The sequence below is a fragment of the Aethalodelphis obliquidens genome, unplaced genomic scaffold (genome assembly GCF_003676395.1).
Source record: "Aethalodelphis obliquidens isolate GAN/ISIS:26980383/991018 unplaced genomic scaffold, ASM367639v1 scaffold1, whole genome shotgun sequence".
Classification (NCBI taxonomy): Eukaryota; Metazoa; Chordata; class Mammalia; order Artiodactyla; family Delphinidae; genus Aethalodelphis; species Aethalodelphis obliquidens.
The window spans coordinates 103004884-103029015 of NW_020837945.1; the positions used below are offsets into that span (position 1 = coordinate 103004884).

A 24132-nucleotide genomic window follows, 5' to 3' on the forward strand; every position below is an offset into this window, starting at 1 on the left:
TAAAGTAGTGATATGTCATATGATATCACTTATATGTGGAATCTAAATGGTAAAAATGAACCTATTTACAAAACAAATAGTCATAGATGTAGAAAACAAAACTATGGTTACCAAGTGGGAAGGTGGGGAGAGGGATAAACTGGGAGATTGGGATTGACATATACACAGTACTATATATAAAATAGATAACTAATAAGGACCTACTATATAGCACAGGGAACTCTACTCAATACTCTGTAATGACTTATGTGGGAAAAGAATATAAAAAAGAGTGGATATACGTATATGTATAACTGATTCACTTTGCTGTACAGCAGAAACTAACATGACACTGTAAATCAACTATACTCCAATAAAAATTAATTAAAAAAAAAAAATCTTCCAACAAACAAAGGCCCAGGACCAGATGGCTTCACAGGCGAATTCCATCAAACGTTTAGAGAAGAGCTAACACCTATCCTTCTCAAACTCTTCCAAAATATAGCAGAGGGAGAAACACTCCCAAACTCATTCTACAAGGCCACCATCACCCTGATACCAAAACCAGACAAAGATGTCATAAAGGAAGAAAACTACAGGCCAATATTACTGATGAATATAGATGCAAAAATCCTCAACAAAATACTAGCAAACAGAATCTAACAGCACATTTAAAGGATCATACGCCATGATCAAGTGGGGTTTATCCCAGGAATGCAAGGATTCTTCAATATACACAAATGAATCAATGTGATAAACCATATTAACAAATTGAAGGAGAAAAAATATATGACATATCATCTCAATAGATGCAGAAAAAGCTTTCAACAAAATTCAACACCGATTTATGGTAAAAACCCTCCGGAAAGTAGGCATAGAGGGAACTTACCTCAACATAATAAATGCCATATATGACAAACCCACAGCCAACCTCGTTCTCAATGGTGAAAAACTGAAACCATTTCCACTAAGATCAGGTACAAGACAAGGATGCCCATTCTCACCACTATTATTCAACTTAGTTTTGGAAGTTTTAGCCACAGCAATCAGAGAATAAAAAGACATAAAAGGAATTCAAATCGGAAAACACGAAGTAAAGCTGTCACTGTTTGCAGATTACATGATAGAGAGAATCCTAAAGATGCTACCAGAAAACTACTAGGGCTAATCAATGAGTTTCGTAAAGTAGCAGGATACAAAATTAATGCACAGAAATCTCTTGCATTCCTATACACTAGTAATGAAACATCTGAAAGACAAATTAAGGAAACACTCCCATTTAGCATTGCAACAAAAAGAATAAAATACCTAGGAATAAACCTACCGAAGGAGACAAAAGACCTGTATGTAGAAAACTGTAAGACACTGATGAAAGAAATTAAAGATGATACAAACAGATGGAGAGATATACCATGTTCTTGGATTGGAAGAATCAACATTGTGAAAACGATCATACTACCCAAAGCAATCTATAGATTCAATGCAATCCCTAACAAACTACCAATGGCATTTTTCACAGAACTAGAACAAAAAAGTTCACAATTTGTATGGAACCACAAAGACCCCAAATAGCCAAAGCAATCTTGAGAATGAAAAATGGAGCTGGAGGAATCAGGCTCCCAGACTTCAGACTATACTACAAAGCTACAGTAATCAAGGTAGTATGGTACTGGCACAAAAACAGAAAGATAGATCAATGGAACAGGATAGAAAGCCCAGAGATAAACCCACGCACATATGGTCACCTTATCTTTGATAAAGCAGGCAAGAATATACAATGGAGAAAAGACACCTTCTTCAATAAGTGGTGCTGGGAAAACTGGACAGCTACATGTAAAATAATGAAATTAGAACACTTCCTAACACCATACACAAAAATAAACTCAAAATGGATTAAAGACCTAAATGTAAGGCCAGACACTATCAAACTCTTAGAGGAAAACATAGGCAGAACACTCTATGACATAAATCACAGCAAGATCCTTTTTGACACCCCTCCTAGAGAAATGGAAATAAAAACAAAAATAAACAAATGGGACCTAATGAAACTTCAAAGCTTTTGCACAGCAAAGGAAACCATAAACAAGACAAAAAGACAACCATCAGAATGGGAGAAAATATTTGCAAATGAAGCAACTGACAAAGGATTAATCTCCGAAATTTACAAGCAGCTCTTGCAGCTCAATATCAAAAAAACAAATAACTCAATCCAAAAATGGGCAGAAGACCTAAATAGACATTTCTCCAAAGAAGATATACAGATTGCCAACATACACATGAAAGGATGTTCAACATCACTAATCATTAGAGAAATGCAGATCAAAACTACAATGAGGAAAAAAAAAAAAAAAAACTACAATGAGGGGCTTCCCTGGTGGCGCAGTGGTTGAGAGTCTGCCTGCCGATGCAGGGGACACAGGTTCGTGCCCCGGTCCGGGGGAATCCCACATGCCGCGAAGCGGCTGGGCCCGTGAGCCATGGCCGCTGAGCCTGCGCGTCCGGAGCCTGTGCTCCCGAACGGGAGAGGTCACAACAGTGAGAGGCCCGCGTCCCGCAAAAAAATTAAAAAAAAAAAACTACAATGAGGTATCATCTCACACCAGTCAGAATGGCCATCATCAAAAAATCTACAAACAACAAATGCTGGAGTGGGTATGGAGAAAAGGGAACCCTCTTGCACTGTTGGTGGGAATGTAAATTGATACAGCCACTATGGAGAACAGTATGGAGGTTCCTTAAAAAACTAAAAAGATAACTACCATACGACCCAGCAATCCCACTACTGGGCATATACCGTGAGAAAACCATAATTCAAAAGGAGTCATGTACCACAATGTTCATTGCAGCTCTGTTTACAATTTCCAGGACATGGAAGCAACCTAAGTATCCATCGACAGATGAATGGATAAAGAAGATGTGGCACATATATACAATGCAATAATACTCAGTCATAAAAAGGAATGAAATTGAGTTATTTGTAGTGAGATGTAGAGTCTGTCATACAGAGTGAAGTAAGTCAAAGAGAAAAACAAATACCGTATGCTAACACATATATATGGAATCAAAAAAAAAAAAAAGGTTCTGAAGAACCTATGGGCAGTACAGGAATAAAGACACAGATGTAGAGAATGGACTTGAGGACATGGGGAGGGGGAAGGGTAAGCTGGGACGAAGTGAGAGAGTGGCATGGACTTATATATACTACCAAATGTAAAATAGATAGCTAGTGGGAAGCAGCCTCATAGCACAGGGAGATCAGCCCAGTGCTTTGTGACCAGCTAGAAGGGTGGGATAAGGAGGGTAGGAGGGAGACACAAGAGGGAGGAGATATGGGGATATATGTATATGTATAGCTGATTCACTTCGTTATAAAGCAGAAAGTAACACACCATTGTAAAGCAATTATACTCCAATTAAGATGTTAAAAAAAATCACATCAAAAAGAATAAAATACCTGGGAATAAACTTAAAAAAAAAAAAGGATAGAACCTTTTCGATATGTTGAAGGAAACAAACCTTATATATTTTTACCCACTTTTTCCAGGTTTTGAAGCTTCACTGTATCTCATCAAGAGTCCTTATACTTCTGATTGGAAGTAAGGACTCCAATTTTCTACCATGAAACAGACCGTTATTCTCTAGGTATTGATACATTGCATCGTCAAAGTTGACTAACCAAAATATCAGTAGCCTGGTTGTTCCTAGGGATTAAATTATCCCAACAGTAATTCTGGATCTTGTAAAGGTCTTGAGAGAAAACTTCAGTGTTTGGGTTCTCTTTGATTCATTCCTGAATTATGATGTTGAGAATCATGAACATAATAGTATTGAGAAGATTTAATGGTGGGGTTAGCAGGGCAGAGTGGACCAATTTTTAATTTCAACTATTTTCTTGGAGATTATAAGGAAAGAGGAGGCAGAAGGAGTTCCAAAATAAAATTACAGTTGCCTTTACTGTAATGACAAAGCCTATTTCTGTAGCAATGATGACATCTTCCATTGACAATATTCACACTTCTAATCATTTCCATATGAAATTCAGAATTCAAATTGCTCCTTTTTATTATTGTATTTTTATTTCTAACAGAGGTAGCACTCAACCCAGATGTCTGAGTGTGGGACAGAGGGAGACTGCTAAATATAGGCGAGAGCTCCCTATGCCCTACCTTCCCAGCCTCTGCCTGCACAGCCACCCCCACACACATGGCAGGTTAATTCCCTGGATGGCACGGTCTTGATCACTAGGGAAGCACTGACTGAGGAGAGCCTCATGTCACTCAACATGGATTCCCACTCAGTGATGACACTGGACTGGAAAAAGTGATGAGGGGGGAAGAGGAGAGAGAAAGGATGGGGGAGAGCAGCGAAGAGGGAAAAAGGAAAAGGAAGCAGCGTCATCCTTTTGTTTTCTAAGTTTATACGGGAAGGTCTCACTTCCAAGTAAATTGCAATGCTTCTCCTCTGCCCTTATCCCTCACAGAACTTCCCTGATCTCATATTTTTTCCTAACATGAGCCATATCTAAGTGCTTTACATCTTGTTCATATTAATATTTCAGTTTCTTTTGTTAAAATAATTCACTTCTGCCCAAGGTTAAAGCAAACCTGAATAACCAGGCGGCCGATTTCTCCATCCTCCAGTGGGTCTTATGTCTTCCCTCATCTTACAGCCTGGCTTATAAGGTTCCCTCTGTCTCACCTCATCTCGACCCCACTCCCTCACTATTTCTAGAAGTTCGGTCACTTCATTAGAAAATTAGTGAGTGGAGTGAAGTCTCTCCAGTGATTTTTCCAATTAAAAAGTCTATAGTCTATGAAATTCTAGTGACTTCCAGCATTTCAGCTTCCTGAAGTTTTGGTTATTGACAGGAGCCTGACCTTTCTCTGAAATTCTATGGCCTTCATTACCCCAGCACTAACCATCATTGTTGTGAAAGGTAATATAATATAGTCTATAAATAAAAACAAAAGAGCAAACAAATATACAAAATCCCAAAGAGCAATCAATCAGTCTTTTACCTGAGATTGAGGTGAGAAAATCTATTCATTCAGTGGTTGGTGGGCTTATGGGAGAGGCCTCCCTGTGGGGTTCGGCTTGCATTTCAGTAGCTGCCCCTACTCCATACCCCCTCCGCCCAATCCTCCATTAGCCCCTCAGTCCTTTCAACCTCCTCATGGCCCTCACCCTGTCAACTCTTACATGCAGCCCCAGGAAGGGTTTACTGTCATTCTCTGCAACCTCAATTTTCGCCACTGGATGGGAGGAACATGAGAGATCAGGGCTGAGGAAGTACAGCTCTAAGTAGAATCAAAAAAGAGGGAAGGTTGCTTCTATGTCCTGGCTATTGTAAATAGTGCTGCAATGCACACTGTGGTACATGACTCTTTTTGAATTATGGTTTTCTCAGGGTATACGCCCAGTAGTGGGATTGCTGGGTCATATGGTAGTTCTGTTTTTAGTTTTTTAAGGAACCTCCAAATACCATATGCTACCACATATATGTGGAATCAAAAAAAATAAAAAAAGGTTCTGATGAACCTAGGGGCAGGACAGGAATAAAGACACAGCCATAGAGAATGGACTTGAGGACACGGGGAGGGGGAAGGGTAAGCTGGGACGAAGTGAGAGAGTGGCATGGACATATATACACTACCAAATGTAAAATAGCTAGCTAGTGGGGAGCAGCTACATAGCACAGGGAGATCAGCTCAGTGCTTTGTGACCACCTAGAAGGGTGAGATAGGGAGGGTGGGAGGGAGACTCAAGAGGGAGGAGATATGGGGATATATGTATGCATATGGCTGATTCACTTTGTTATATGGCAGAAACTAACACAACACTGTAAAGCAATTATACTCCAATCAAGATGTTAAAAAAAAAGGGAAGGGGTTCATGTCCTGGTGTAGCCAACAGGCCAAGTGTCCAAAAAAATCAGCTGTCGAATATGCCCTTCTGGTAGTTTTATCTCTTGCACCTTATTATGCAAAGGCAATACCATCCTCCCAGTCCTGAGTTACGTTTTCGTGAACCAGAGAAAGTACCTGGCTCCAAAGAAGGAGAGGGAAGAAGAAAAGTCCATTGCCCATATATGCATATTCTGTGCCTCTCCTGTGTCAATTTCCAAAAAGTTATGCAGGTGTTGCTTCTGGAGAGCACATACTGTTTTTTTGCCCCAGGTATTCTTGTAAAAGCTCATTAAGTGAACGGATTGATGAATACATTAAGTCCTTTTTGCAATTCGAGGTTAGAAGGCATAGGGTCATATTCCAGACATGATTTGTCCTTAGAAATTGTATCGAATGATTCGCTTATGAGGAGAGTTTTAAAACTCTGAACAAGTAGGTGAAGGTTTTGAGAAATTGCTGACCCTCCCCTGTATTCGCCTACCTGTTTCGCCTTCTCTCTGCTCCTGCATTTATTCTCACAGCAATCCCTACACCAGCGTTGTTAAAAAGGAGGATCCAAAAAAGGCTGATGTATCTGCTCCTCAAGGACCACACCATTGGTTTACCTCTGTGCCTATACATTAGAATCATCTGGGAGCTTTAGAAACCTCAATGCCTGGCCCCACCCAGAAAATTAACTCACAGTCCCTGGAGGGGGCCCCAGCATGGGAGGTTTAAAAGCTCCCCAGGTGATTCTAATATTCAGCCAAGATTGAGAACCATTTTACTAGGGTTTCAGCAATGCTAATTAAATCACTCAGATCCAGCTTAGAGCTAGACCCTCCACTTTCACCCACTTGCCAGGTTCCCTGAACATGTCTGTGATATGGTCAAGACTCCACTGTTTGTCTAGATCCAGTCTTAATCTTAAAACACACCACTTCCCTACAGTTCTTCAGTAAAAGTACTTAACACTCCCATAAGAGCTGGAAGTGCTAAATCATTAAGAATATCACATTCCCTGTTGGATATTGTCCCATGTAATGATGTCTTCAATCATTTCATCATGCATCATTTAAAAGCAGTAAAATACCACAATTTATGCTTATAGGCACGAAGCTCTAAGTACACTCAGTCTGCTGTTGATTAGCCTGGAGTTCTTCATTTGCAACCTGACTACAAGATCATGCCACAATAATTTGGTTAAGCCAGATCGATAGTGCCATCAGCACTGCTGCAGAGCAAGCAAGGCTTATGAATTTCACTACAGTGTTGTAGGGCATCTCGTGGATGAATGATTGTACCTTGCTTCCTTTTGTTTTTAATTATTTGCAGCCATATGTCTTTAACGTAAAAAAATATACGATGTGATATTGTTAAAATCAAAACCAAAGAGACCAGCCTGGAAAAGTCCCTGAGCAGACAAAATCAGTTCAATCATACAAGCAAAGCTTAATTTAGCTCATTTTGCAAGACTAACTTGACCTGGGTCATTTCTTGCTTATGCCTCTGAAAATCATAAGGAAAACTTAAACTGTTTCTCCAAACTGATATGCGGTGGCCACTAACCAATTCCCTATCATTTAAGAAAATTGTAATATTATAACCAATCATGGTGAAGAATAAACAGTCACTGCCTTCCCAGTATATAATTTGTTTTTTAACAGTACACCTTGAGCCTCATTCCATGTTTTGGTTTGAGTGCTTCTGGTTCATAAACTGTCTTTGTGGTATGTGCACAATAAACTTTTACTGATTACTACTTCAATGATTCATTGGTTTTACTTCTGTTATTTATGAACTTTGGACAATACATATACACACATACATACACACACACATGTATATTTTATATATATGTATATTTAACCATCTAAAGCTACATCAATGTAATTGGTGGCAGGGGCCATTCTAATCAGAAACTAAGCTAACCAAGTGATATGTTAGGAAAATAAATACCACCATACATGATGGCAAGACAAATACCAACCAAAGAGGAGAAAAACCCAAGTTCCAGTTCTTGCTCTGGCTGGCTGTGTGGCCTTGGGCAAGTCACTTCATTTCTCTAGGCTCCAGGTCCCTCTGCTGTGAAACGAGGGACTCACCTGGGAATGGCATATGTGTTCTTGTCTTTTCAGTCGCACTGGCAGGACCTTTCTGGAGGGCCATGGTGAGAAGCATTCTGAGGCTTCATCTGCTCACTGGAAAAAATACCATTATCAACATATCAGTGTCTGTCATGAGCTCAGGAGAAGGGAAGTGGAGTTTAAGTTCCATTGGGCCAAAAACCAGAGAATTACTTTCCCAAACCAAAGCAGTGAATGGAGACCAGTAGAAATAAAATGAAAACAACTATTACATCACCTTAGCTGCTAACCTTTACAGCCTTAAAAAAGTGTGTCCCCGCATACTGGTAAAAAGCTGTCTTTACCTAGCACACTTATCCTTCAGCTCCCTTTCAAATTCTACCTCTTCTACTGGACCAACCACATGCCATAATAATAATTGGTAATATTTAGGTAGCATTTACTATGCTTCAGGCACTGTTGTAAGCATCTTGCACAAGTAATTCATTTAATCTTCACAGCAACCCTGTTAGGTAGATACTATTATTATTCCTATTCTACAGATGGGGAAAGCCGAGGCACAGATTAAGTGACTTGCTCAATATTACACAGTCAGTGAGACAGCTTAAATTTGAACCGAAGCAGTCTGCTCTAGAGAAATGTGTTTACCATTGGATGAAGTATCCAATGGTAAACACATTTCTAAATATCCAAATCAACCATCCCCTACACCATACTTTGTTTTTTGCATTCTATCATTTTCTGATTGTGTGATTACAGAAGATTGATTAGTGTGGTAAGTACTTTGAGATTCAGACATAGAGGGTGACCATACATCCTGGTTTGCTGACTCAGTGTCTTTGGATGAGGGTGGGGAAATTCAGAATAGGCTTCCTACATGAAGTGATGCCTGAGTTACTGAGTTATTAAAGAATAAATACCAATTAACCACGTTAAAATCGGCAGTTAGGGTCCGTTTGTTCTCTAATACAAACATTCTCCCTTGCCAATTGGTTATATTGCTTGGACCCCAGGATACACCCTTTTATAAACGGAGTTGACTATCCCTCCCCCAAACTCAAAGAAAACATTAAATTACCTGCAAGAATAAAGTTCAGTCCTGGGGGTCGTGATGGCGGCTCCAGAGCTGGAAGTGCAGTCCCTGGCAGAGGACAGGGAGAAGAAGAAACCTCTGGCCACTGCTGAGGCGAGCAGCAGAAATGCCAACATACCCTGGCAGAACTGGAGGGTGTGCTCAGACACCTGGAGGGTCTCTTTGCCTGGTCACTAGAACCCCAAGTGCTGATGCTCCTTGGGGGCAATGCCCTAAGTCCCAAGTTGTTCTGTTACTGACCCGGGTCCTTGGACTCTTTAATCAATAGAAATTGATGAGGAATTCAGGCAACATTTTACTGGGACTTGCGCTACTGCACAAGGAAGAGAAAACAAGTAACAGGTGCCCTCGCTCGCTCTCCGAGGAGGGCAGGCTGGTCCCTTAAATGGGATGAGGGTGGGGGCATATCAGTGGGTTGGGCCGGAGGGGTGGCTTAGGGGGTCTGCCCGCCCCCTTGGTGGTGCTATGTGCAGGGACCATGCATAATACCCTGCTTTTGCTCTCAGCACCTCAGAAGTGGTAGTTGGTGCATGCATGCAGTGATTTTCAGTCCCTTATAGGTGCTTTGCATTCTGTTGCTCGAGGAAACGTTTGTCCGGGTGCAAGGGCAAGCACTCCAGTAAAGGGTCCCAGGTCCCAGCCTATCTCAGTTCTACAACCTTGACTTGTCCTGCTTGGCCACCAACAGCATGGACCCGAGCCTGAGCACAGCAGCTTGTTTGTGCCGTCTCTTCTGAGCCATTTTCACAGCTGGCACCTTCAGTGAGCTGCAGCCTCCTCCACTCATGGGCACCATACTAATGGCACAGGGCCACCACGACCGTGGAGAAGATTGGTCTCGACCCAAGCTCAATTACAGAGTGCCCAGCCCGGGCCACAAACTCACTGTGACCATGTTCTGTGGTTAATTCTCGATCCCAACCATGGCTTGGGAGGATTTCATTTGGTTCCAGGCGGTAGTGACACTGAAAGTCTTCCATGAGTAAAGAAGAATGCTTCTTAATCGTGAACACAATGGCTAAATTATCTTTCCCCTGGTGGCACCAAGTGATCCATCTCTCGCTTAGAGGTAGGTACTTCCTGGTGAGAAGAAAGTTCTGTCCTTCTGGCTGCCTGCCTCCCTTCCTCAGACTTCCTGGTGGGCTGATGCTATGGCTGGGACTGTGACACCATCATTGAACAACATCTTTTTGAATCAAAGGCTGATTTTCCCAGACAGTGCTGAGTCAGGCGTTTCTGTTTAGGGTTGGAAAGCAAACATGGGCTCATAGACAGACACTCTTATGGAGGTGGCCCTTTTCTGCTTCTTGCTGTGGCCTTTCAGAATTTTTACCAGGGACATAATGTGGGTGTGACTCACGAACTTAAATATAAAATGAATGGATTCTGGACTTCCCTGGTGGCGCGGTGGTTAAGAACCCACCTGCCAATGCAGGGGACACGGGATTGAGCCCTGGTTCGGGAAGATCCCACATGCCATGGAGCAACTAAACCCGTGCACCACAACTACTGAGCCTGCACGCTAGAGCCCTCGAGCCACGACTACTGAGCCCTCGCACCACAACTATTTAAGCCCACACGCCTAGAGCCTGTGCTCCACAACAAGAGAAGCCACAGCAATGAGAAGCCCGCGCACCACAACAAAGAGTAACCCCAGCTTACCGCAACTAGAGAAAGCCCGTGTGCAGCAACGAAGACCCAACGCAGCCAAAATTAAATAAATAAACTTATTTTTTAAAATAAAAATTAAAAATACATAAAATAAATAAAATGGACTCATATTAAATTTTCCTCAAACTCAAGAAAAAAGTTCAGTCCTATCGTAATTATGGTAAATTGCTTTACATATGAAAAGCTTTAAAAGGTCACTTCCAGGTCATATTCTTGTGTCGTTTGAAAGGGAGGGAAAGATTTAATAAAACTCTTGATGAGGAAAGAAGAAAATACTTCAGGGCACAAGAGAGTGTGGGAAATCATTTCTTCTTACAGTCAAGAGCTTCAGACTCTCCAGTAAATCAAACATAATGAGCTGGTAACTCCATGAGGATGTGAGGGAAAAGATGCTACATTTTGGTGAGTTCCAGACAAATAAAAATTGGTTCCACTTTTACACTCTGAGACCTAGTTTAGGGAGGATTGGGCTAACAGGAAAGCATGCTGCTAAGGGAGAGGATAAAAAGGAACCAGGTTTGAGCCTTACTTTTGTTTCTGGTTTGGTGATCATGAATTTATTTAACAGTCTTATTTTTCAAATTTATTACAATAATAATTTTCAACCTGCTCACAATGGTAACTTGTTCCACAGACACACAAAGATACAAGCCTTGTAAGACACATTTACCTGTAAGACCTGAAAGCACTAAGAAGCTCAGAGAAGAATGCAGGGAGGATGCATTTCACTTCTTCAAAGCCACACCAGGATAACTCTGGGTTAATCACCATAATAGGACACTAAACGAAGCTCAAAAGTCGATCTGCTTTCAAGATGATCATATATCCTGGAAACTTGAAGTTGCCTGCCTCCCAGATGACGGGCAAGGGGAAACAATGATGAAACCTATCAGGAGATGGGAGCACAACTCTTCCAGAGACAGAAACCAACTTACAAACAAGAAACCAGTCAGAGGTGATTTCAATTTACCGGGCAGGAGTTAAAAACTGAGATCAGCATCTGGGCAAAAAGGAAAATAATCAGGAACTACGAGAACAGAAATAGGGAGTCAAGACCAAATGAGAAACTCCAGAGGCTGGAGTAGGAATGCTGCCCAGAAACTCCATGGTTCCCACCTCTGGGTGGGCTGTCTGGAGGTTCTAAATTCCAGGATGGTTGGGGAGAAGAGGACATTTGGTCAACCTGAACCAGCTTCCCAGGTTCAGATTTAAACACGAGCTCCACCACTTTCGGAGAACAATCTTGGAACCATTCTTGACTTTGAAAAGGCGCCTTTGATGAGTCAAAAGATTCAGGAGGGCAGCAGAACAGGTCTCCACTTGAAGTCATCTAACATCAGTGCCCACAATCATAGTAGCCCTAAAAGTCACAGCAAACCCAGTGTGCCCATTTGCACACTTCTCTGCAAGTTGGAACATTTTTCATAAAGATGTCATGACCTTTCCTCTATTAACTTGTTGAGCAAAACTTTTGGTCACAGGACACAGGTGAACTGGAGCACCGCCCTATTTGAATGATCACTATCCCATAATAGTATACTTTCTTCCTGTTGCAATTTTTCATAATGTGTGACATGATTTATCTAATGTCAATTCTCCCTTTAGACAATAAACACCAAGAGGGCAGGAACTGTGACTATTTTTGTCCACTATTGTATCCTCATCACCTGAAATACTATCTGGCAACAAGGAGCCCTCAATAAATATTTGCTGAAGAGATAATACCCACTCAAAAAATTGTGAGGACTAAAAGAGAAAATATATGTGAAGTACCCATCCCAGTGTCTGGCAAATGACTCAACATTTTTTGAGTAGAGTGAATGAGTGGAGAAGATTTTACTGCACTCGCTCTTGGTGCCCCTCTGGTTACCTTCCTATTTTACAGCTTTCTTTCTCTTTTTTTTTTTTTTTTTTATAAATCTATTTATTTATTTTTGGCTGTGTTGGGTCTTCGTTTCTGTGCGAGGGCTTTCTCCAGTTGTGGCGAGTGGAGGCCACTCTTCATCATGGTGCGCGGGCCTCTCACTGTCACGGCCTCTCCCGTTGCGGAGCACAGGCTCCAGACGCGCAGGCTCAGTAGTTGTGGCTCACGGGCCTAGTTGTTCCACGGCATGTGGGATCTTCCTGGACCAGGGCTCAAACCTGTGTCCCCTGCATTGGCAGACAGATTCTTAACCACTGCGCCACCAGGGAAGCCCTACAGCTTTCTTTTATTACATACTTTTCAAATGAGTGCTCAATGTTTTTATTTCCTCTCTAGTTACTCTCCAACTTCTGCCCTTTCCACTTCACTGAAATAATCCCCTCAAAGCTGTTTCAAATCCAAACAATTGGCAAACTCTCTCCTCCTTGAAACTCTCAGTGTCTGTGGCACCACTACAAATTCTCCTGCAACTTTTCCAGTACTTTCTCTGTCTCTATCACTGACTCTCAACTTTCTCCTGTTCTCTCAGTAAGAGTATCAGCAGGACTCACACCTTGATTGTCTGCCTTTTTTTCTTTCATTAAAATTGGACTTAGCAGGCTTCCCTAGGGCGGAGTGGTTAAGAATCCGCCTGCCAATGCAGAGGACATGGGTTCAAGCCCTAGTCCAGGAAGATCCCACATGCCGCGGAACAACTAAGCCCATGTGCCACAACTACTGAGCCTGTGCTCTAGAGCCCACAAGCTACAACTACTGAGCCCACGTGCCACAACTACTGAAGTCCACACACCTAGAGCCCATGCTCCGCAACAAGAGAAGCCACCGCAATGAGAAGCCGGTGCACCACAATGAAGAGTAGCCCCTGCTCACTGCAACTAGAGAAAGCCTGTGCGCAGCAACAAAGACCCAACTCAGCCAAGAATAGATTAATTAATTAATTTTAAAAAATTGGACTTTGCCAATCTAAGATACCACTTACTACTTCTTGCTAATGACTTAAAAATTTTCAGGTCTTTCATATTTTGCCTGACCTATAATCCCATACTCCCAAAACCTTGGGGAAATTGTCCCTCCTTTGTGCTCCTAGAACCTTTTCATCCTCCCTACAACCATAGCCTGTATGTTTGTCTCTACCAGACTCCCTTAGGATAAGCCCCATATCATAGGTTTTTTTTATCCTCAGTACCTAGCATTAAATTCCAGCACAAAACAAGTGATCGTTTGTTGAATGAATGAGTTTATAAAACTATTATTAAAACATTTTCATTTGAACCTCTTGCAATTTCTCAAACTTTACACCAGAATGATATCCTTTTTCCCTAAATTTCTTTGCCTCCTGAATTTCCTGCTGTCAGTGGTACTGGCATCCACCTATCTGAGCCTAAAATCTTCAAGTTCTCTGTCACTCCTTTCCATTTCCCTCATATTCATCAAATCTTAATGTTTCCCATGGTATTCTAAGTCATATCCATTCTTCATCCCCACTATCAACATGCAAACCTAGCATGGTCTCAGGTCCCATCTGGATTATTACAACAGCCTCCTTATTCCCAAACATGCAAAGGCTCTCTATTATCTGAAGCAGGCTTGTACTCTAATATCCTTGACTTGGTTTTCAGGAATCTCCATAATCCAGTCTCCCCTCTTCCCCTACCACTGACTATTGATCCAACCTCAGGTCAACATCCACTGCCACAACATCTAGGCAGCCTGTTCCTGCCATTGACCACTCCAGTGATGACTTGTTCTCTATCTGAAATCCTTTCCTTCTCCACCATCTATGGACTTCTGCCCACAATTCAAGACTTAGATCAAATAATTTCTTATTTAACAGCTTTATTGAGATTATCTTTGACATATAAAAATTGTATTTATTTAAGAGGTACAACTTGATGTATTGACACAAATAATTTTTTATGCAGGAAACTTACATTGACCATTCCAGTTCCTAACCCCTTTCCTCCAACAGTGCTTAAATTCTACACCAGGACCTCATTCAGGACTTCATTAAGGGTTTTGCCCTGATTTCTCTGTGTTCATCTTCTTTCTTCAAAGACATTGTGAGCTTATTGAGGACTGTGGCTATGTTCTGAGTTCTCAGCAAGTGGTAAGTAGACACTTGCTGATTCATTAACTTTATCAGATTTAGATACAACTGTGACTCAAATTTAAAAGATGAGATACAGTCCGTAAAAGCAGACTACCGCAGATAACTGGGGGAATCAAAACTCATTTCATCTCCCTGTAAAGTTGGAAATGAGTTCTCAACAGGAAAAATTTGTGTGGTCAGAATTTTATAAAATAACATTTAATATACAACACAATTTTCAAGTCACAGTTGTTAAGGAATAGCAAGATATTCTGGTGGAGAATAGGAAAGGGGAGACAAAATGAAATCAATAAAATTCCTCATGGGACTTCCCTGGTGGTCCAGTGGTTAAGAATCTGCCTTCCAATGCAGGGGACACAGATTTGATCCCTGGTCGGGGAACTTAGATCCCACATGCCACAGGGCAACTAAGCCCACAACTACTGAGCCCACGTGCTCTGGAGTCCACGCGCCACAACTAGAGAGAAACCCGCATGCTGCAACGAAAATACCACATGCCGGGCTTCCCTGGTGGCACAGTGGTTGGGAGTCTGCCGGCCGACACGGGTTCGTGCCCCGGTCCGGGAAGATCCCACATGCCGCAGAGTGGCTGGGCCCATGAGCCATGGCCGCTGAGCCTGTGTGTCCGGAGCCTGTGCTCCGCAATGGGAGAGGCCACAACAGTGAGAGGCAAGATTCCACATGCCACAACTAAGACCCAACGCAGCCAAATAAATAAACACATATTCTTAAAAGTTAAAAAAAATGAATTCCTCAGGCAAACTACAGTATATAAGTGTTCTCAAAGAACTTTATCCTGTCAACTTGACTGACCCTCTAAAGATGGTCCTAAAAATTTCAAACTTTTCTTCCCTTCTCAAGAGGAGAGAATCTCTGTCCTGAATATATTTTCTTTACCTTTTTTTTTTAGTTTTATTTATTTTTACCTTTCAAATCTTTTTTTAATTTAATTTTATTTATTTTTTTATACAGCAGGTTCTTATTAGTTATCTATTTTATACATATTAGTGTATATATGTCAATCTCCCAGTTCATCCCACCCTCCTCACCCCATCTCCGCTTTCCCTCCTTGGTGTCCACACATTTGTTCTCTACATCTGTGTTTCTATTTCTGCCTTGAAAACCAGTTCATCTGTACGATTTTTCTAGATTCCACATATATGTGCTAATATATGATATTTGTTTTTCTCTTTCTGACTTACTTCACTCTCTATGACACTCTCTTGGTCCATCCATATGTGCAGAAATGACCCAATTTCGTTCCTTTTTACAGCTGAGTAATATTCCATTGTATATATGTACTACATCTTCTTTATCCATTCGTCTGTCGATGGGCATTTTGGTTGCTTCCATAACCTGGCTATTGTAAATAGGGCTGCAATGAACATTGGGGTGCATGTGTCTTTTTGAATTGTGTTTTTCTCTGGGTATATGTCCAGTAGTGGGATTGCTGGGTCATATGGTAATTCTATTTTTAGTCTTTTAAGGAACCTCCATACTGTTCTCCATAGTGGCTGTATCAATTTACATTCCCACCAACAGTGCAAGAGGGTTCCCTTTTCTCCGCACCCTCTCCAGCATTCATTGTTTGCAGATTTTCTGATGATGCCCATTCTAACCAGTGTGAGGTAGTACCTCATTGTAGTTTTGATTTGCATTTCTCCAGTAATTAGTGATGTTGAGCAGCTTTTCATGTGCTTCTTGGCCACCTATATGTCTTCTTTGGAGAAATGTCTATTTAGGTCTTCGGCCCATTTTTGATTGGGTTGTTTGTTTTTTTAATATTGAGCTACATGAGCTGTTTGTATATTTTGGAGATTAATCCTTGGTCCGTTGACTCGTTTACAAATATTTTCTCCCATTCTGAGGGTTGTCTTTTCGTATTGTTTCCTTTGCCGTGCAAAAGCTTTTAAGTTTCATTAGGTACCATTTGTTTATTTTTGTTTTTATTTCCATTACTCTAGGAAGGGGGTCAAAAAAGATCTTGTTGTGATTTATGTCGAGAGTGTTCTTCCTATGTTTTCCTCTAAGAGTTTTATAGTGTCTGGCTTTACATTTAGGTCTTTGATTCATTTGGAGTTTATTTTTGTGTATGGTGTTAGGGAGTGTTCTAATTTCATTCTTTTACATGTAGCTGTCCAGTTTTCTCAGCACCACTTATTGAAGAGACTGTCCTTTCTCCATTGTATATCTTTGCCTCCTTCATCATAGATTAGTTGACCATAGGTTCATGGGTTTATCTCTGGGCTTTCTATCCTGTTCCATTGATCTATATTTCTGGTTTTGTGCCAGTACCATATTGTCTTGATTACTGTAGCTTTGTAGTATAGTCTGAAGTCAGGGAGTCTGATTCCACCAGCTCCATTTTTCTCCCTTAAGATTGCTTTGGCTATTTGGGGTCTTCTGTGTCTCCATAAAAATTTTAAGATTTTTTTGTTCTAGTTCTGTAAAAATTGCCATTGGTAATGTAATACGGATTGTGATGAATCTGAAGATTGCTTTGGGTAGCATAGTCAATTTCACAATATTCATTCTTCCAATCCACGAACATGGTATATCTCTCCATCTGTTTGTGTCAACTGTGATTTCTTTCATCCGTGTCTTATAGTTTTCTGAGTACAGGTCTTTTACCTCCTTAGGTCGGTTTATTCCTAGGTATTTTATTCTTTTTGTTGCAATGGTGAATGGGATTGTTTCCTTAATTTCTCTTTCTGACCTTTTGTTGTTAGTGTATAGGAATGCAAGAGACTTGTGCATTAATTTTGCATTAATGTGCAAAATTTTGTATCCTGCATTTTGTATCCTGTGCATTAATTTTGTATCCTGCAACTTTACCAAATTCATTAATTAGCTCTAGTAGTTTTCTGGTGGCATCTTTAGGATTCTCTATGTATAGTATCATGTCATCTACAAACAGTGACAGTTTTACTTCTTCTTTTCCAATTTGTATTCCTTTTATTTCTTCTTCTTCTCTGATTGCCATGGCTAGGACTTCGTAATCTATGTCGAATAACAGCAACAAGAGTGGACATCCTTGTCTTGATCCTGATCTTAGATAGAGGAAATGCTTTCAGTTTTTCACCACTGAGAATGATGTTTGCTGTGGCTTTGTCATAAATGGCCTTTATTATGTTGAGGTAGGTTCCCTCCATGCCCACTTTCTGGAGAGTTTTTATCATAAATGGCTGTTGAATTTTGTCAAAAGCTGTTCTTGCATCTACTGAGACGGTCATATGGTTTTTATTCTTCAATTTGTTAATATGGTGTATCACATTGATTGATTTGCGTATATTGAAGAATCCTTGCATCCCTGGGATAAATCCACTTGATCATGGTGTATGATCCTTTTAATGTGTTGTTGGATTGTGTTTGCTAGTATTTTGTTGAGGATTTTTGCATCTATATTCATCAGTGATATTGGTCTGTAATTTTCTTTTTATGTAGTATCTTTGTCTGGTTTTGGCAGCAGGGTGATGGTGGCCTTGTAGAATGAGTTTGGGAGTGTTCCTTCCTCTGCAATTTTTTGGAATAGTTTGAGAAGGATGGGTGTTAGCTCCTCTCTAAATGTTTCATAGAATTCACTTGTGAAGCCATCTGGCCCTGGACTTTGGTTTGTTGGAAGATTTTTAATCACAGTTTCAATTTCATTACTTGTGATTGGTCTGTTCATATTTTCTGTTTCTTCCTGGTTCAGTCTTCGAAGGTTATAGCTTTCTAAGAATTTGTCCATTTCTTCCAGGTTGTCAGTTTTTGGCATAGAGTTGTTCGTAGTAGTCTCTTGTGATGCTTTGTATTTCCGCAGTGTCTGTTGTAAATTCTCCTTTTTCATTTCTAATTTTATTGATTTGAGTCCTCTCTCTCTTTTTCTTTTTTTTTTGTTTTTTTTTTTTTTTTTTTGCGTTATGTGGGCCTCTCACTGTCGTGGCCTCTCTCGTTGCGGAGCACAGGCTCCGGACATGCTGGCTCAGCGGCCATGGCTTATGGGCCTAGCCGCTCTGCGGCATGTGGGATCTTCCTGGACCAGGGCACGAACCCGTGTCCCCTGCATCGGCAGGTGGACTCTCAACCACTGCGCCACCAGGGAAGCCCTCTCTCTTTTTCTTGATGAGTCTGGCTAATGGTTTATCAATTTTGTTTATCTTCTCAAAGAATCAGCATTTAGTTGTATTGATCTTTGCTATTTTCTTTGCTTCTATTTCATTTATTTCTGCTCTGATCTCTATGATTTCTTTCCTTCTACTAACTTTAGGGCTTGTTTTTTCTTCTTTCTCTAGCTCCTTTAGGTGTAAGGTTAGATTGTTTACTTGAGACTTGTCCTGTTCCTTGAGGTAGGATTGTATTGCTATGAACTTCCCTCTTAAAACTGCTTTTGCTGCATTCCATAGTTTTTGTATCATCATGTTTTCATTGTCATTTGTCTCTATGTATTTTCTGATTTCCTCTTTGATTTCTTCAGTGAGCTCTTGATTATTTAGTGACATATTGTTTAGCCTCTGTGTGTTTGTGTTTTTTATGGTTTTTCCCTGTAATTGACTTCTGATCTCATAGCGTAGTGGTCAGAAAAGATGCTTGATATGATTTCAATTTTCTTAAATTTACTGAGGCTTGATTTGTGACCCAAGATGTGATCTATCCTGGAGAATGTTCCATGCGCACTTGAGAAGAAAGTGTAATCTGGTGTTTTCAGATGGAAAGTCCTACAAATATCAGTTAAATCTATCTGGTCTATTGTGTCATTTAAAGCTCATGTTTCCTATTAATTTTCTGTCTGGATGATCTGTCCATTGGTGTAAGTGAGGTGTTAACGTCCCCCACTATTATTGTGTTACTGTCAGTTTCCTCTTTTATAGCTGTTAGCATTTGCCTTATATATTGAGGTGCTCCTATGTTGGGTGCGTATATATTTTTAATTGTTATATTTTCTTCTTGGATTGATCCCTTGATCATTATGTAGTGTCCTTCCTTGTCTCTTGTAACATTCTTTATTTTAAAGTCTATTTTATCTTAAATGAGTATTGCTACTCTAGCTTTCTTTTGATTTCCATTTGCACGGAATATCTTTTTCCATCCCCTCACTTTCAGTTTGTATCTGCCCCTAGGTCTGAAGTGGGTCTCTTATAGACAGCATATATATGGGTCTTTTTTTGTATCCATTCGGCAAGGCTGTGTCTTTTGCTTGGAGCATTTAATCCATTCGCATGTAAGGTAATTATCGATATGTATGTTCCTATTACCATTTTCTTAATTGCTTTGGGTTTGTTTTTGTAGGTCCTTTTCTTCTCTTGTGTTTCCCACTTAGAGAAGTTCCTTTAGCATTTGCTGTAGAGCTGGTTTGGTGATGCTGAATTCTCTTAGCTTTTGCTTGTCTGTAAAGCTTTTGATTTCTCCTTCCAGTCTGAATGAGATCTTTGCCAAGTAGAGTAATCTTGGTTGTAGGTTCTTCCCTTTTATCGCTTTAAATATATCGTGCCACACCTTTATGGCTTGTAGAGTTTCTGCTGAGAAATCAGCTGTCAACCTTATGGGAGTTCCCTTGTTGTTCTTTGTCGTTTTTCCCTTGTTTCCTTTAATAATTTTTCTTTGGCTTTAATTTTTGTCAATTTGATTACTATGTGTCTCAGCGTGTTTTCTGTAGTTTTATCTTGTTCCTTCAACTGGTACATAGTCCTCTGCCTTTTCATGTTGTCTATCTTCCTGTGAATGTGGTTTTCCTTCCACAGGCTGCAGGATTGTAGTTCTTCTTGCTTCTGCTGTCTGCCCTTTGATGGATGAGGCTATCTAAGAGGCTTGTGCAATCTTCCTGATGGGAGGGATTTGTGGTGGGTATAGCTAGGTGTTGCTCTGGTGAGCAGAGCTCAGTAAAACTTTAATCCACTTGTCTGTTGATGGGTGGGGCTGAGTTCCCTCCCTGTTGGTAGTTTGGCCTGAGGCAACCCAGCACTGGAGCCTACAGACTCTTTGGTGGGGCTAATGGCGGACTTGGGAGGGCTCATGTCAAGGAGTACTTCCCAGAACTTCTGCTGCCAGTGTCCTTGTCCCTGTGGTGAGCCACAGCTCCCCCAGCCTCTGCAGGAGACCCTCCAACACTAGCAGGTAGGCCTGGTTCAGTCTCCTATGGGGTCACTGCTCCTTCACCCCGGGTCCTGATGCACACACTACTTTGTGTGTGCCCTCCAAGAGTGGAGTCTCTGTTTTCCCCAGTCCTGTCAAAATCCTGCAATCAAATCTTGCTTGCCTTCAAAGTCTGATTCTCTGGGAATTCCTCCTCCCATTGTCAGACGCCCAGGTTGGGAAGCCTGACATGGGGCTCAGAACCTTCACTCCAGTGGGTGGACTTCTGTGGTATAACTGTTCACCAGTTTGTGAGTCACCCACCCAGAGGTTATGGGATTTGATTTTATTGTGATTGCGCCTCTCCTACCGTCTCACTGCAGCTTCTCCTTTGTCATTGGATGTGGGATATCTTTTTTGGTGTGTTCCAGTGTCTTCCTGTCATGACTATTCAGTAGTTTATTGTGATTCTGGTGCTCTTGCAAGAGGGAGTGAGCACATGTCCTTCTATTCCGACCATCTTGAACCAATTCTACCTTTTCTTTACTTTATTAAACTTTCTATTTTGAAATAATTTGAAAGTTTCAAAAACAGTACAAAGGGTTTCCATATACCCTTTACTTAGCTTCTTCTAATGTTAACATGTAACAAAACCAGGAAATTAATATGCCAATATTCAGTTGACTGAACTACAGATCTTATTTGAATTTCTCTATTATTTCTCTTAATGTCCTTTTAGTGTTCCAGGATCAATTTAGGATCCCACATTGCATTTGGTTGTCTCCTTAGTCTCCTCCAGTCTGTGACAATTCCTCAGTCTTTCCTTGTCTTTCATGGCCTTGATACTTTTAAGGAGTAGTAGACAGGTATTTTGTAGAATGTTGCTCAGTTTGGGTTTATGTGATGTTTTCTCATGATTAAAGAGAAGTTTGTCTCTTTTCTGGCAAAATTACTGCAAAAGTGATCTTGTGTACTTCTCAGTGCATGGTATCAAGAGGTATGAGATACTGATATGTCTCAGTACCAGGGACATTGACCTTGAACACTTGGTCATTATGGCGTCTGTTGGGTTTCTTCATTGCAAATTACTATTACAAGTTATCATTTTCCGTGGGGGGGAGATTTTTTTGAGATTTTGCTAATATGCTATTTCTACCCTATCTTTCACCCACTGATTTTATCCATCAGTGGATCTTGCCTGCAACAATTATTACTGTGGTATTTGCCTAATGGTGGTTTTATAGTTCCCTCATTCCTACTATATTTATTAATTGGAATTGTGTAAGGTTGCATGTTTCTTAATATATTATTGATTTATGCTCCTCAGCAGATATCTAGTATGTAGAGCACAGTCCTGGGAGGCTTGGAGATCCTAGTCTAGTAACAGTTCTGCCCCCAACAAGTTTTATCAACTTGGGAATATGTCTGTTTTATACTTTCAAGTCAAAGGAAGTAGGCTTAAGTATATTTTTCAGAAAAAAAGAAGTTGTAAGAGGAGGAGAAGAAGGAGGAGGAGAGGAGAAAGGAAAAGAGGGAAAGGAGGGAGGGAGGGGAAAAAAAGGAAAATTAACCTTTTGTGTCTTTTTCTTAACTATCAGTAACTTTGAAAACAAGTAGCATTTTAAGGGGACACTTTCTTTTCAATGAGATATTCCCATATTGAATACTAAGGAAAGATCTAGAAACAAAACACATTTCTGGCAGTCATGCCACCTGGATGAGTTACACAGCAGGATAATACATTTCTGACGTCATTACATACCAATATAACCATTATGACTTTCCCTCTTATCTTTCAGAGTAAGTGAGTATATCTTGAAAGAGGAAAAAAGGGCCTCAAAGCCACAGTACAAACTAGCAGGGTGGTAACTGCCACCAATCCTGATGGCCTCTGTACCCCATGCAGGAAAGTAGAACATAGTGCACAGTGATTCTCAAACTGGGAAACGCTCACTTACACCAGAACGGGGGCGGGGGAAGCCATATCCACAAATACCTTGAGATTATTATAATTCTTTATTCTCACATGATTGATTGAAACTCTTGGAAAAAAATAACATAGATATATTCTGGGTCAATCAGGATGACCACTCAATACCCACAAACAGATACTAATTCCAGTGTTCTCATTTTTGCACAGTGGTTTATAATCAGGTTATTATCAACTGATCATTTGAAGAGGTAGCATTTAACTTCTATGTTCTAATAGGCATAACTGAATGCATTTGAGCTGGCATGTCCTGATATCCAAATGACAACATTCTGTATCTGCTGTTGTACTTAGGTCATTTATTTTAACCAATTATAAAGATAAATCCTGAGATTTGCAGTGATACTCAAAATTGAAAGACATTTTCATGGACTAAAACTTTAGTTTCTTAAGTAACTTAATAAATTGGGATTTTGCTATACATCATGAAAATGACAGTGTTCAGTAGTATACTCTAATGGAACAGTCTAATGAGAAAAGAATTGAGGCAGAACTAGAATGGAAATAAGGCACCTAAGTCAACTAGAGGCCAAAAATTACCTCATTTTGTCCTACCTAAAAGCTTAACAATAGTTTGAGGAGAGAAATATTTGTTGGAGAGTTGTGTCATACTATAGACATTAATCCAGATATAGCAGTATAATTGTTAATACCATTTAGGAAGAAAGTGGATTCTTTGTATGTATCTCCCTCTGATCTAATTAGCTTGCAAAAGTTCACTACAAGAACACATAATTATAGAGATGCATGGAAAATGTTTTTGTTAAATGGTCCTTTTAAAATTTTTCAGTATATTTGGGTATGCACTATTACATTAATTGCTCACAGGATCAAAAGAGAGTGTATTGTTTATTGTTTAAAAGGAAAAATAATAAAATGATAATGATGATGCCATAAATAATGGCCCATCATGCTCAAAATCAAAAGGATAAAGTCAACAACTAAAAGATAAAACATCTTCCTATTACTAAACTGAACAACTGAGAATTTAATTTCAATTACATTAAACTGCATTACATTAACATTGATAATTTAATTTTTTACTTTGAAACTTTGTTGGTTCTTTATTTGGGTTTTATAGTTGTATACCACCTAGAAGCACAAAATTAGGAATTTTATACCTAATTATATAACTGTATGTATTTAAGTCACAGGATAATAACATAAGTCACTATGGTAGGGAGGGGTCCAAAGAGGGGAAAAAAAAAAGGCCAGAGTAAGAAGTTGAACAAATTATAAACAAAATGACCCTATTTATGTAAAATAGAATAGCTATGTAGGTGCTCACCTATATACAAATTTGTAAATACATAGGAAAAAAAGATTCTGGAAGAAGGAGACA

The 24132-nt window shown here is 40.2% G+C and overlaps 1 long non-coding RNA gene across 1 annotated transcript in view; it reads right to left on the reverse strand.

Moving 5' to 3' along the window:
* LOC113623417 (uncharacterized) overlaps window positions 1–24132 on the reverse strand; it is a 112980-nt gene that overhangs the window by 32178 nt on the left and 56670 nt on the right. The window contains exons 5-6 of the long non-coding RNA XR_003433923.1: window positions 9030–10280; window positions 7970–8065 (exon numbers count right to left, since the gene is read on the reverse strand). This is a non-coding gene — a long non-coding RNA (uncharacterized LOC113623417). The remainder of the gene's footprint in view (window positions 1–7969; window positions 8066–9029; window positions 10281–24132) is intronic.